Below are 6,813 nucleotides of genomic sequence, written 5' to 3' on the forward strand. Positions count from 1 at the left end.
GTGGCTCAAGCCATAGCGCGCTTGCCTGGCATGCGTGGGGCACTGGGTTGGATCCTCAGCACCACATAAAAAAAATAAAATAAAATAAAGATGTTGTGTCCACCGAAAAATAAAAAATATTTAAAAATTCTCTCTCTCTCTTTCTCTCTCTCTCTCTCTCTAAAAAAAAAATGCTATGCTAATCAATGAAGGACATTTGTCAAAATTCCAGGTCATTACTATATGAATTTTTAGAAAATAAGTCAGAGTCTGCAGGAGAACTTTCCCATGGCCTTTACATCTATGACATCACATGCCATTTTAGAAGTTCAACACTGGAATCTAAAAAGGAGTTTATTTACTTCAAGCAACAAGGAGACATACCCTCAATATTAGAAATTATAGACAACAATAAAAGAAATGTATAGTATTAGGAGCCCTTTCAGTGTGCTTAGATCTCAAGTGGAGGTGCTTTTAAGTGTACCTTTAAATACAAATAGTAATGCTTGGAAAATAGAAAAGTTAGTGGTTCTAGGGAGAATATTAGAAAAATATATCTCAGAGGAGGGTGGGTTCCCCAGCTGCAGGAGACTCTCAAACAATCCTGCCGCCCTTAAGCAGTCAATCAATTATAACAATGAGAAATGGGGCTTCACGACAAAACTGATCTGCCACTGAGGCCAAGTGACCACAAGCAGGACGGCCACGTGGCACTCAAGAGATTGTCTTGCGCTGGTGTCTTTCACTTGGGTTTCCAAGGGAGGAGATCAGGCTTAGCGCAGGACCAACATCTCCCTGCTCAGCACCAACAATCAGGAAGGGGCTTTGACAAGAAAGCATCCAGGGGCTGGGGATGTGGCTCAAGCGGTAGCGCGCTCGCCTGGCATGCGTGCGGCCCGGGTTCGATCCTCAGCACCACATACAAACGAAGATGTTGTGTCGCCGAGAACTAAGAAAAAATAAATATTAAAATTCTCAAAAAAAAAAAAAAAAAAAAAAGCATCCAGCTGGTTCTGAGCAGCTCAACCACGCCTTCCAGGTGTAGGTCTCAAAGCGTGCACGGTGCGGCGCAAGCACTTGGCGCCCTCTCTTGCCAAGTGGCTCCAATCACTCTAGTTGCATGCAGATGCCTCTCCTGGTCAATTAGTCAGGTATGAAAACAAGCCATTCACTCCTGGGCCCAGAGTTAACAGCCGCCAAAGCCTCAATAAATTACTTTAGGAATGATGCCTGTTTTCAGTGGAGTCTACCTCATCTTTCTGGTTTTGTCAAAGATAACTATTCCAAGACAAACCTTCCTTTACCTATGGCCAACGGGAGGCTGAGAGGGCACAGGAGCGAGTCTGGGGCAGGGGTGAGATAATAAGATGAACACAGTAGATACAGATTTAGCAAGCAAAACAGGTTGGGTTTTTTTTTTTTTTTTTTTTTTTTTTGTGTGTGTGTGTGTGTGTGTGTGTTTTAAGAGAGAGAGAATTTCAATATTTATTTTTTAGTTTTTTGGCGAACACAACATTTGTTGGTATGTGGTGCTGAGGATCCAACCCGGCCCCCACGCATGCCAGGCCAGCGCGCTGCCGGTTGAGCCACATCCCCAGCCCCCCCCCCCCCCCCGGCCTTTTTTTATTCAGACGCGATTTCATGATTAATATTTACAAGGAGAGGATCTATCCACATTTGCTGCTGCTTATAATACTTTTTCCATTCAAATTCCTTGGTCTTGATGCACCTAGTTTAGCAGGTAACACCCCCTCCTTATAATGTAATGATAATATTTTCCACTGAAAAATAAGAGCCGAGATTATTGGAAATCCTAGAAGATGTTCCATGTCTTTGTCTATAGGAGGCTTCTGTCATTTCACCCCAACCCTCAAATTCCCTGTTGATGAGCGGTCCACTTGGGGTAGCCCAGGATGCACCAGGTCCAGAGATCTGAGAAACCTGAATGACAGACTTCTATGAAACTCCACAGCCAACAGGAGGGCTCTGCTTCTCTTTCTTCAAAGCCACCTTTCCAGCACATGTCCAGAGTTTCTCCAAGCTTATATCTTTCCTAAATGACGTTCTTCATCATGAATTTCCCTTCCGACTTCTCCACTGTGTTAGCCAGCATCTCCTGCAGGGCCTGCACTGAGAGGGACTGCTCCAGCACAAAGATGCTGATGGACAGGTCCGGGGGCACATTCTATTCTTGGAATTGGAAGTAGACTCTAAGAAACAAAGTCTGTTGCCAAATCCTTCTGCTGCCAAACATAGTTTCTGTTGTTCTTTGTGGATGGTTGCGGTACACTGCAGAACCACTTCATCCTCCCCATCCAACATTCTGAAGTTGTTTTCTGTCACGTCCTATTAGAAATAAGCTCAGTAAGCCAAGAATCTTCATCCCCTGAGCATGGTGGCTGCAGCCCCTCAGGTGACAGATCATTCTGATGCTGTGCTGTCAGGGGCCTCCTGCCACGTGGGACTTCGGAGCACCGGAGGTGTGGTGAGTGCCAGTGAGGGGCTGTTGTGGTTTAGATGTGGTGTCTCCCAAAAGCTCGTGTGAGAGACAGTGTAAGAGGTGAAACAATTGGGATGCAGGAGAGAGTTTTTATAGCCAAAATCTAATGGAGTCTCTGTGTCTGCAAGCTGCCTTGTTGGCATACAGTGATTGGATCATATAGTAGTTGCTAAAGGTGTCATTTTCTGCCTTCAGGCAGACCCAGTAGGGGCTAGATGTGGGTTTTCATCACACCAGTCTGATAGGGGTTGAGTGTTCATCCTTGAGTGGGGTTGTGTGTTCAGTCTTGAGTGGGGTTGAGTGTTCAGCCTTGAATGGGGTTGAGTGTTCAGCCTTGAATGGGGTTGAGTGTTCAGCCTTGAATGGGGTTGAGTGTTCAGTCTTGAGTGGGGTTGAGTGTTCAGCCTTGAGGCAAACAAACAATAAGGAACCAGATGGGTGAGGGTGAGGGTCAAGTGTTCAGCCTACCCTGCAGCTAACATTTGTTCAGTCTGCTCCCCAGCTAACATTTAGGGTGGTAAAGCTATTTTGTACACTTTAATGAAGAACACCTATCATTATACATTTATCCAAAACTGTAGAATGTACAACACCAAGAGTGAACCCTAATGTAAGCTGTGGACTTTGATGATATGTCAATGTAGCGTCACTAATTGTAACAAATGTACCACTTTGGCACAGGATGCTGATATTGGGGAAGCTGTATAAGTGTAGGATCAGGGGTTATTAGGGTTCTCTAGAAGAACAGATCCAACAGGATATATATGCAGATATGATTATAAAAAGAGGGTTTATTAGATTGATTTACAATACCAAAAACTAGATAGTCCCACAGAGGTCTTCAGGCTAGAGAGTTGGAAGAACTAGTAGCAGAACAAGAGGGATCAATGATGTAGCTCCAATCTGGGACAGAAGACCAGGAAACTCCCTTGAAAATAGCTGATCAGTCTGATTCATAAGAGTGAAGGGGCTGGAGTCTTATGTCCTCAGGCAATGGCAGCAGCAATCATAAGCACCTGTTCAAGAACTGAACTTGTCAGGCTGGGGATGTGGCTCAAGTGGTAGCGCGCTCACCTGGCATACGTGCAGCCCAGGTTCGATCCTCAGCACCACATACAAATGGAGATGTTGTGTCCGCTGAAAAATAAATATTAAAAAAAAAAAATTGAACTTGTGTCTGCTCCCGCTTCCTTGTTGTTCCAAGTTTTTGTTCTATCCAGGCTTCCAATCTATTGGACTGTGCTGTTAACTTTTAGGGTGGGTTTAATTAATTAATTTTTATGTGGTATTGAGGATTGAACCCAGGGCCTCACACATGCTAGGCAAGTGCTCTACCATTGAACTACAACCCCAGCCCCTGTACACCTTTAATTTTCAAAACTAAATATGTGAACTCAAAGTTTTCTTATTAATGAAAACCTTATTAATGAAATGTTATTTAAAACATTACTAGGAGGTAGAATGACTTCTTTAAAAAATGAAACCCCAGATTTGTTTTGTTACAAAAGGAAATGTTTAAGTATTAGTAAAAATATTAAATGGGTCTCATTAATGTATCTAAAGAATACCACATTGTACACTGTCTTCCAGAGGTAGGGGGGAAATCTACATTCTACACTAACTTTTTCAGATGGAATGGGTTTAAGTTGTTCTCAGTTCTATCAAAAAATGCTCTTAAATATCTTTTGAAAAATTCAATTGGGGGCCGAGTTTGTAGCTTGCATGAGGCACTGGTTTGATTCTCAGCACAGCATATAAATGGATAAATAAATAAATGTCCATAAATTTAAAAAATTTTTAAAAATTTCAATTGTACCAGGGCATAATGTAATCCCTGCAACTTGGGAGACTGAGGCAGTAGAACTGCAAATTTGAGATCAGGTTTGGAACTTGGCCAGTCCCTGTCTCAGAAAAAAGTAAAGAAGGCTGGGGATGTAGCTCATTGGTAGAGCACCAATCCCCAGTACCTGAAATTTTTTTTCAGTTGTAAATTCTGATTCTCTTAAGTATCCCCAAATAGTAAGTGGTAAACAATGAGTTTGTTACTTGGGGCACTATCTTTCTGAAGTGGATCAAAGTTACTAAAATGTAATTAATTTTATTACATAAAATGTCTTTCATTGTTGCTCCTTTGTAGATACATTTAATAGATGGAGAAAGGTCATCATCCCCCACCCCACCCCCCAAAAAAAGCCCAAAAAACTTAAAATTCAGATGAAGGCAGAAAAAAATACAAAACAAGTGTTTTGAGTATTTCTCTCATTTTAACCTGAACTTTGTGTATATCTCTGGGTTTGACTGTGGAATCAATACTACCTCACCCCTAAATACACATGTTCAAAATGAGACCTTCCAAAAAAAGAATATAAGAGCTGAAAGAAAAAACTACATATTAAATATTTGCTCTGCTACATAACCAAAATGTTTCCTTTTCTAATGTATTCACTTGAGTTCAAAGGAATGTTAAAATTTCCTATGATTTTTATTCCTAAAACACAACATACTAATACTGAGCAAGGTAGTATCATCACAAAGAAATGATCAAAGGACTTCAATTGACAGTCCTCAAAGATGCAATACAAATGACTAATAATGCTCAACATTATTAGTCTTAGAAAAACATAAATCAAAGTCACAATGAGATCACTTCATACTCTCTAGGATATGGCTACTTTAAAAAAAAAGGAATATAAATGTTGGTGAGAATATAGATATTGGAACCCTTGAGCATTGCTTGTGGGAATGTAAAATGGTGCAGTTTCTGCAGAAAATAGAGTGGCTCAGAACATTAAACAGAATTACCAAATGACCCAGCTATTCCACTCCTGCCTAAATACTCCCCACAAAATTGGAAAAAATTAATCAGATACTTGTACACTAATGTTCATCAAAAAGTAAAAAGTTGGAAAACAACCCAAGTGTACAGTAACATATGAATGGATAAATACAATGTGGTATAGCCATATAATGGAATATTATTCATCCATAAAAAGGAATGAAGTTCCCATACTGCTGCACAACATAGACGAACTTTGCCAGCATTCTGCTTAGTAAAGTAAGCCAGTCACTAAAGGACAAATATTGTATGATTCCACTTATATGAGGTAGCTAGAGTAGTCAAATTCAAAGTCAGAAAATAAAATGGTGGTTGCCAAGGACTGGAGGTGTGAGGAATGGAGTGATTGTTTATTGAGTAGTTTCTGTTGGAGATTAATTAGAAAGTTCTAGAAACAGTAGCGATGGTTGCACAACTTTATGAATTTACAGAAGGCCTTTGAATCATATACTTCAAAATGGCTAAAAGGACCAATCTGATGTGTATTTTTGCCAAGAAAAATACATACGGGGAGTCACAATTTTTAGAAATTCTGGGGTGCATGGAAGAGGACAAAAAACACACTGTCAATGCAATGCACCGGTGATGTAAGGGTGCGGCAGAGACGGGTAGTTTGTTCAACCTGGTCAGCCGGCAGCTTTCTGACTTCAAAGCTGCGTCGACTTGAAATATCAAGAGCTAATAAGTTGCCGCCCTACCCGATTTCCGTTTGTGACCAAGAATATCTTTCCCTTGAGAGTTTCTCAAGTTTTGCTTTTAAATATATTCTAAAGGTGCTCATTGTATTTACTTCTATCATCTTTCATATTTCAACTCGAACATCTTTCTGTCCCCAGCACTGTCGGGGGACAAAAACAAAAACAAAAACAAAAAAAAACACCACCCCTCGCATTTCTGAGACATCACACCCCCAGTCGCACTGCGGGTGTGAACCGGCTCGTAGGTGCCAGGAATGGCTTCTTGTTTCTCGGGTGAAGTAAAGGTCAGGGTGAATTTTGTTCACGAGTCACATTAACGCCCAAACATCGTCACCGCCACTAAAACCTGGGCCTAGGACAGAGGGCGGCTCTCAGAAGCAGGTCTCCCAACACCCAACTCCACAAGTAGGGTTCCTCACCCCCTGAAACGGATACAAGGTCTGTTAAGTCTCTGGGCCGCTCCAAAGGATTCTGGGAACTAGGGGAGGGACCAAGGAGCACAAACGCAAATGTTGGCATAGGGCGTGCAGCGGATAGCTGTAGGATTATCAGCCAGTTGCTGCGCACCTTCTCAAATCTTCCGAGCACCATCACCACTTCTCCAACAGTAGGCCCGCTCCCGGCTCTGCCTTGTCAGCCAATCATCGGGCTGGTGCTTGTCCATACCGGCCAATCCGGAACACGTTTACTTTGAGCGGGAAAAGCTCAGAAGCTGCAGGAAAGCGAGGTCGGCTAACCGCCCCTTCTTAACCCTGTCTCCGGCGGGTAACAGCCCCTGGAGGCGGGTGCCCATTGGCTGG

This window comes from Spermophilus citellus (genome assembly GCF_964194105.1).
Source record: "Spermophilus citellus genome assembly, chromosome: 17".
In the NCBI taxonomy this organism is placed as follows: domain Eukaryota; kingdom Metazoa; phylum Chordata; class Mammalia; order Rodentia; family Sciuridae; genus Spermophilus; species Spermophilus citellus.